This window comes from Myxine glutinosa, chromosome 1 (genome assembly GCF_964187855.1).
Source record: "Myxine glutinosa chromosome 1, kmMyxGlut1.1, whole genome shotgun sequence".
NCBI classification, from domain to species: domain Eukaryota; kingdom Metazoa; phylum Chordata; class Myxini; order Myxiniformes; family Myxinidae; genus Myxine; species Myxine glutinosa.
Window position 1 is genome coordinate 265,101,910 of NC_136261.1, and position 9,082 is coordinate 265,110,991.

The following is a 9,082-nucleotide window of genomic DNA, read 5'->3' on the forward strand; positions in this document are numbered from 1 at the left end:
AGGGGAGCGAGCTGATGCCAGGACCTGGTGCATGCATGACCTCGGGGCATTAGCGGAGAAAGGATTAACGTTCAGCGGACAAGGGATTAAGTCCAGTTTGTCCATATAAACGAGAGCAAACGTTGAGTAAGGAGGACTTGTTACCAGGAGCTCTGACCGACGGGAGTGGCGGAGGAACATCGGCCGAACGAGAAGGACCATGCGAAAAGAGTTAACCTGATCCATTGAATTAAGCGGTATTATTTGGTAAATGGAATGAAGTGAATAACCAGTTAATAAACCAGACCTTTTGTAAAACCTGTATCCGGTCATTGGAGTCTTGAGTCTCAACTACAAATTCCCCTACAGGAGCTATTGCAGTTCACGAGCTGTAATTGTCATGGAGATTGCAGCAACCGGCGATGCAGCTGCAAGAAGAATGGGGTCACGTGCATCTCGGCCTGTGGAGTCTGTAATGGCATTACATGCAGAAACTGCAGTCATGATGTTGTTGAGTCTGAAGAAGACATAGACAATGACTGTTGAAACTTCTGACATTGTTTATGAGAAATAACTCTTGAGTATTATATATTGTTGCGGATATGGGATTTGCATCCATCCATGTCCGCTTGTAAATATTCCCCTATTTCCTCAATACTTCCCAACTCTCCCCAATCCCCCATTCCCTAGTCCCATTTTCTGTAAACAACACTCTGTAGACCCGACCTCCCCCTATTTCCCCCATTAAATGTCGCACCCAGGTTCACCGCATCTCATGTAAGACAACTATAGGACATCTTGCTAGTTATTCTTAGTCTATGTCAGTTAAGGATTCGTTTCCATTAATTCTGACCCAGAATGCACCAGAATGTGATTGTATGGCACCGTTAGGAAGTTTAGGACCTCCCAATACCTCCCCGCAGCTCTTCCTCACAGTTCAACAACAACAACAACAACAACGAGCGCAGGGAGTGCGCGTCCTCACTCCGGCTTGGTAGGAGTGGTGGGAGGGCACCAGGCCTTCCCAACGAGCCACCATCGGACATGTGCTCGACGGGGTTACCAAACAGGGGCTCCCTGTCGGCTCCTCATCAAGGGCGGAGCCCGGTAACCCCCGCACCCAATGGAAGCGGCGGACCGGCCCCAGTGGGGCGGAACCAACCAGCCGAGGGCGTGTCACTCCCCGCTGAGCATGCGCAGTGAGAGGGAGGTGATGTCAGATGCGCGCTGAGCTTGGAGCAAGCAAGACCACCTCCGAGCGCTGTGAGACCTCCCTGCATCTTTTGAACCGTGCTTTATCCTGTCCCCGAGCCAAGGTGCACCTTGGGCCATCGACCGACCTGCCCATCCCCGCCATCAATCCCCGTGTGAGTCTACCTTGTCCGTTTGTCCGTAGTCTGTCCGGGAATAGATAAGATTGTATTTAAGTGCCCATCTCTTCTGTGTCTTTACCTCACTCTGCCTTGTAATCTACCCCCTTTTCTCCACCACTGTAATTATACCCTCCTCCGGAGGTCTTGAGAACTGTACCCCTTGCGTCGTTTCATCTATCCCAGTCGTCGTGTCCTTTCCATCATTGATTTAGCATAGCGCGATTTGGCCAACGTCTGGGTGAATCGGGTGAGTGTAAGGGAAGAAAAGGGGAGCAACTGTTCGGTCGCGGAGCCTCCGCTCGGCAAATATAACATCTAAACCGCGGTCCGTAACAATATGTATGTGAAATAAAAGCTACTTTGTGTGTAAATGTAAAAGTGAAAATATAAATGTTAACAATCAACTCAGAATCATGAAAACCCCTTATTTGACCCCTCATAAGTTACTTAAGGGCCGATTAAAAAAATTAAAAATTCTCGAAAATAATTTTTCGGTACCCGAATTCAACAGCTTTTTTTCTGGGTTTCCCACGGGAGTTGAACTTCAACATTTTAACACATGTTATTACACACCTTTACAAACATATTGGTGAAGAAATTTTTTGGTAACAATTTAGTTAACAGATTTGTGAAATATCTCATAAAATGCCCTTACTATATATATACACACACACACATACTTAACCCTAAGATGCAGGCGTCAAAAATTCTACATAAATGCAGCCATTGGGCCTCGGAGGCCCAACGGATGTATTCGTGTAATGTTTTTATTTTTATTTTTTGTATTATAGATTTTTTTTCTTTCATATCCTTTTTCAATCCAAGTCAATGCTCATGGATGTGTATTTGCTCAAAAAAATGTGAATCATTGATCCCATTATTTGGAAGAATCCCATACAAGTAATGAATCTTTATTATTTGCAAAACTTTTTTTTTGTTCTTGGTTTTTCAACTTTTTTTTTCTCTAAAAAGTTGAGGCTCATGGAGGAGTATTTGCTCAAAAAATATGATTCACTGATCCTTTTATTTCGAATATATATGACCACAACTGTCAAAATCCTACACCAATGCAGCCATTGGGCCCGAATGAAATTTTCATATTTTTGTCACTGAATTATTTGTAACCAAGTTATAGGTGCATATAATGAGGCTCATATCAAGAAAATAATGATATAACATAGTAGTACAACAACATTTATGCGGGTCTCCAAGGTCCCAGGCCTGCATTTGTGTCGGATTTTTGAGTTATTAGTGGAGAATGAAGATTTTCCCACGAGCCTGAATGAATTATTTATTTATTTATGTCACTGAAATTTGTGTAACGACATGAAAGTCGGTGAAAATGAGGCTCATTCCAAAAGAAAAAAATTGTACAGCATAGTTTTTGCAACAAAAAAACCTTGTGGGCCTCCGAGGCCCAATCACTGCATCCAACGGATAAATATATTGTTACGGATCTCAACGTCGGCCCCTTTTCCCCTTACCAAGGGGGGGGATCAATCCCCTCATCTACGACTGACCGACATGAGTCCTGAAGCTGCCCAGCTCCCTCCACGAGGCAGGTGAGCAACCTCGTTCGAAACCGCGGACAAGATGTTATTTGCCAAGCGAATTAGCAGCCCGCGGCTCGAACCATTAACAAAAACGACCCGATTCTAAACGTTGGCCAAATGGTGCCACAGGTGTTCAATGATGGAAACCTCTAAAACGAACGGATGTGAAGAAAAGAAGGCAGAGTAAGGAAGAACAGGAATTTATTACTAATTATATACAAGTCAAAAAAAACCAAGGAGAGGAAAGAAACGAAAATAATTTACAGAAGGATAAGACACAGTGCAATACTAGCTTATCTATTCAGGCTTACTTATACCCCAGGGACAAGACACCCGAAACAAACTCACGTACACAAAAGGATGGATGAGGGCAGGAACGAATGGCTGGAAGGGGAGGAAGGTTCAGCTGGACGCAGGAGAATGGCCGGGCCGGGAGTGAGCAGCCGCCGACTCTCTACACTCTCGTTCGTACGGCGGCGTTGCTTCGCGGCCGCGGGTCAAACTGCCGTTAAAGCTCCACTCCTCCTCAACTCAACTCAGCTGCGGTGGATTCAGCTGTGGTGGATTCAGCTGCGGTGGACTCCTCACTCATCTGCTCGTGGGGGCTTCCTCAGTCATCTGCTCCAAATGGACTGAGGTGGGGGCTCCGGTGGACAGGTGGGAGGCTCCGGGCGACCGGTAATATAACCACACCCATGGAACTTTTGCGCACCTCCTCGAACGCTCTCTCTCCGCCCTCTCAGGCCAAACCCCTCATCCTTGGTTGGTTGATCGGGGGCTGGCTCACTCCTCCTCATGACGAGGTGGAGACACGCCTTTCTTCTCCGAGCTGACCGCATGCGTAATGGAGGTTGGGGTGAAGAAAACCGCCCAATGCACTGGCACTTCGAAGAGATGATTGGGGGATTTGAAAAGGGAACTATCTTATGTCATTTGGTGCAATGCAGAGTCAACTAGTGGGAAACAGAGCCTTAAACTACATAGAATAAGAAATAACTATTTAGAAGGGTATATGATTTTCTCCATGCATGTGATGGAGTAACTAAGTGGACGACCTTTGACCTTTACACAACGGACGTATTTACAAGACTCACTAGAGGGGTATATTTACAAACAGGATTCTCAAATCCGCAACACTGCACCCTCATCCTTCAGGCACGTCCCGGGTCTATAAAACTTTAACTTAGTGTGGCACGTAGGTGTAATTCCCTCTACAATTAACCTGACCCTGAGTGCGACAGTTTTAAAACACAAATAAGTATGTCCCTCTGCTGCATTGCACCCTGCCTAACATATGCACACCCACAGGATAACCGAATTGCGGAATGGTTCTCAATATAAACATGTACGGTGGGGAGCATTATTTACAAGTGACGCTGATTGTATTTACACTGCAACCCAGGACCTGTGATTTTTCTTTTGGGGGGGGGGGGGGGGGAGACAGCCTGCGCTGCATCGACGCACCAGCACCAATAAAGAGCACCATAAAGCACCATAAAGCACCAGTCAGTGCACAGTCACCACAGTTCAAATAAAAAACAAAACCCTGTTGGTGGTCTTCCTCTTCGGCTCCCTCTGCTGGCCGTTGTTCTTCCTGATGTTGTCTTTATTCATGTTCTTCTTGCTGGCGGCATATTTGGTGGATATAAAACAAAAGCACAACCGTGTCCACTGTTTTTATTTATGGCCCACAGGGGCCGACTATGGGTGGTTCACCTTTTGGCTTGGTGCTACCTCACCGGGTCCGCAAGCAAGATCTTGGGCCATCGTGGCCGGTCCCAGCAGAGGGGCCATGCCCCAACCCGTGGGGTCCATGAGTGGTGCTCAGCCACAGGCATGTGGTCCATAAGTGGTGCGTGGATGCAGGCAGCTGGTTGCAAGGATTCCGGCACACCGACGCGCACCCCCTCCCCCCGCACGCTCCCCTCAGTGCCCAGAGAGCATGATCCATGGGTCGGGGAAGGAAGACAGAGAGGGCAGGTTAGCGAGGGGTAAGGGTGCAAGGGTGCACTTCAAACCAGGTAATGCAGAACGAGGTGCGTATGGAGAACGAAGTGAGAAAGCTCATCCCTACCGTACGCCACTCCCCCCCCCCCCCCATCACCAACTCCACCCTTGCCCTTACCCATATTTACAACAATTTACACGTTACAAAACCGTCACTACGTCTCGTCCTCCCTATATTTCCCCTATACCAAATTCGTCACAATCCCATTAATCCAAAATTTGCCATCACCAATTCATCATCAATCCTCATAAGGAGGGAGAGATGGAACATCAGCACAATGTCACACCCACGTCATGATGCGTCTCACATTCCAAACATTTGCACAAAAATAACAAAAACACATGGCATGGTGTGGAGTTACGTCGCCCCAGGTGAGTGGATGTAGATGGTGCGAGGAGATTTCAATCCTATCTACCTTCTAAATGACTTTAACACACTTTACACTACCCGGGGTCTTTCCCTGCCAATCCATTGGCCATCTTACTCTATGCGGTTTTAAGAACCAAATTCCCATTGACCAAACTGTGGTGCTTCCTCAATTTGGGGTCTCACTCCCCCGATTCAACTCCCTGTGCCTTTGCACTATTTCAGGACTGGGTCGTGTGGCTCTCCCAGCAGGTCTACCCACCTGCACACCTCCACCACTGCAGCTGCCTCCGAGCTTACCTGCTCCTTACCCTAACCTATCGAACTGGGGAAGGCCCTCTGGCGCTCTCCCCACTCGGTACCCTCTCTGGCACTGGGCTACCCGGGTCCGTCCTCCGGATCCTCGGGCCCCATCCACAACTCTACTGGCTCCCAGAGCCCACCTGCGGCCTCACCTGGCTGACATCCTCACAGTGGCGGAGTGCCCATTTAACTACACACACTAACAGGCCACACGTCCAGCCATTTGCATGTCACTAATGCACCCATCCAAACACCATTCTTCCGCACGCACCACAGATGCCAATATCCAACCACAATTTACCTATACCCTCTACCTAACTCTTAAACTACCCTCCCCGGGTATTCGTGATGGGGTCCATCCTTTTCCCCCATTCACACCTTCGCACCATCCACTCCACTCCACAGTTTCCACCATACTCACTCCATACCACCCATTCCATACTCCATATATTCCAGACCATTTATTCCATACAACCATGCTCACCTGTATTTGCACACCTGTGCCATCACTCCTGGTGCTTCCTGCACCCTCCTTCCTCCAGGACCATTCGGTCAACACAACACACAATCACCATTACTCACTCATACACTGCTCCATACACCTGTTCACTTGCACACCTGTGCAATCACACCTGGTGCCTCCTGCACCCTCCTTCCTCCCAGGCTTCTTCATTCATTCAATACAATGCACAATCACAATTTTTCCTCATACGCTGCTCCATACACTTCCACGCTTAATACAACTCACAATCACCTCACACTTTTCACAATACACTTCCGAATACACTTTCAATTCTCAAACACACGGCATCATCTGATCTACCTGGTTTCCTTCTGACTTGGTGCTCCCCGTCTTCCCTTTAAACGAAGCACATCCCACATCATTAACAACCATTCTAACTTCTCTATGTCCCCGACTACCTGTCCAATGTTGCTAATTACCTCTACCGTTACCTATGGTCATCTCTAGGTCCCTATACATTATCCTAACCCTCCCTCGGCGAGCTTTCACTGCCAAACCCCATAAAACTATAGCTCATGTGCCCCCTTTGATTGTGAGGGATGACAGAGTTGCCATCCCATCACATCGGGTATCTCCCACTATCAATTTTGCCCATCAAATTCCAGCCAATCAAAAATTTGCAAATCTGCCAATCAGTTTACCAATCAGTTGCCAATCAAATTTTTGCCAATCCTATTCACTATTCCAAAATTTCGAATCCAAAACACTATTATCATCACAGTCCACTATATCTGAGCCTCGGTGCGTCGTTACATCATTAAAACTCAGCTTCGCAAAGCCGAGCAATTAATTTGGGTGGTTTGGTCGCCTGCAGGTTGAGTCCGTCCAGCATTCGGTTCAGGGGAGGTGGTTTGGTCGGGCCGAGATTCCACGCACCATCTCGGCACGGATCCTTGCGGTCTCCGGCCCGATGGCTCAATCTCGCCCGGTCGGAACCCCGTCCCCGCCAGGGGGCGAAGGTCCGACCTGGCCCCCCTCCCCCGGAATTGCGCCGATCGCCACTCTGACGCGGCACCGACCATTCAGTGCGGGACCTGGCCCGAATCGCACACGACACTCCGAAGAGCGACGCGCTTATGGTCCCGGCCGGTCCTCGCTGCAAACAAAGCGCACCGCGCACGTAGTGCTCGCCTCGGCTATCCGTCGACCCAAACGCTGCCCCGGTCAACATCGATGCCTCCCGGACATGCTCACACCACTCGTTCCGTTTGTTGCTCATACATCCCATGCACTTCGTCAATTCCACCACCGTACTCCCTGTTACACACCACACCTCTCGCGCACCCTCTTGCGCACACTCGTCGTTCGCACACTTCGTTCCACACCTCTCCTCCGTTACGTCCTCCGTAACACTCACCATGGGTGTGCACTCTTGCATCCACCCACTCACGCACTTCAATGGGCTCTCCCGCACCCGCGCCCCAACCAACTCAGGTGTGCTTCCTCGCACACTCATCCCAAGCGTGCATCCTCGCACCCGCTCCTCCACCAACTCACTCTCCGGGTCACTCTCACCCTCGCACGTACACTCCGTATCGCTCTCACTCTCTGTGCACACTCCGTACACTCCCACGTGCATTCCCGCTCACACTCGGTTTTACTCCCACACTTTATAACACACTCACTCGCCGACGCACACTTTTTCCTCACACGAGTGCCATTTCCACTCACACAGCGCACCACGGACCCTCCACCAACGCCCGGATGCTTTCTCGATCCCAAGTGCGCGAAAATTCTTTTGTCGCCAAACATCCTTCTACAAAATCTTCCCGCACAATATACAGCACGACTCACCTGGGTGCTTCTTCTTCCTCGCTCCAACACCTGCAAACTTTCATTTGGGTTAATAAGCACAGCATCGTGATGTGAGCACGGACTTTCAGCAATTTCCATTCTTTCCTCCAACTGTTGCTCTTCTAAGTCTGTCGTCTCTACAATATCAATTCCCACCACTTGTTTTTCTTTATTCACCTCGACCACCACTGGCTTTAATAAAATTTTCTCTTCCACCTTAGCGGTCGCCAGCTTCCCCAAACCCCTGGTCGTGATTTCTACCCCGGTCCAGTTACCTGTGCCTTGCTCCGACTCGCTCAACCTGCGCTCCTCGACCTGCGTTACCTCGTCGTGCACCCTTGGGACCTGCTCGCCCGATTTGCTCCCAAGGTTCTCCCCTACTGCCAAATTCGTCCCCATCTTTTCCATATCACACCTGGATTCCTCCCTTTTTGACCCTGCATTCATTTCTTTTAGTTCCTTAGTCATTTGAACACCCATGTTGTTAATTTCCCTGGTGGATATGAGCCCCTGGGCATACATTTTGTTTTCTTCATCCCACTGGGTCAAAAATGTCAAAAACTGTCCCATTAAACGGTCCCATTCCATTGGCACCGCGGGCTCGACCCTCGTCGCCACCATGTGCGAGGCGCCATTTTGTGCGCCTCCCACCTCATGCGAGGCGTCGCCATCTCGTGCGACTGAACCCTCCGCAACCCAATGCATATTACGCTCCTCCTCCATTACTCCCACTGCCTCCCCTGGGTCCTGGGTCGATTATACCCCCCCCCCCCCCTTCTAACTCACCCACTGGCATCCGGTCACCTTGAGCATCCATGGCACGATTTCTAATTTAGATGTTACTACAATTTCGGCCACTCGTAATTTTGAGTGCGTTAAGCGCACTTCAGGTCCGAATCTCGCTCCCGACACCAATTGTTGCGAATCTCAACGTCGGCCCCTTTTTCCCTTACCAAGGGGGGATTAATCCCCTTGTCTGCGACTGACTGACGTGAGTCCTGAAGCTGCCCAGCTCCCTCCACGAGGCAGGTGAGCAACCTCGTTCGAGACCGCGGACAAGATGTTATTTGCCGAGCGGATTAGCAGCCCGCGGTTCAAACCATTGACAAAACCTAGACCTGATCTTATTCGTTGGCCAAATGGTGCCACAGGTGTTCAATGATGGAAACCTCTAAAACGAACG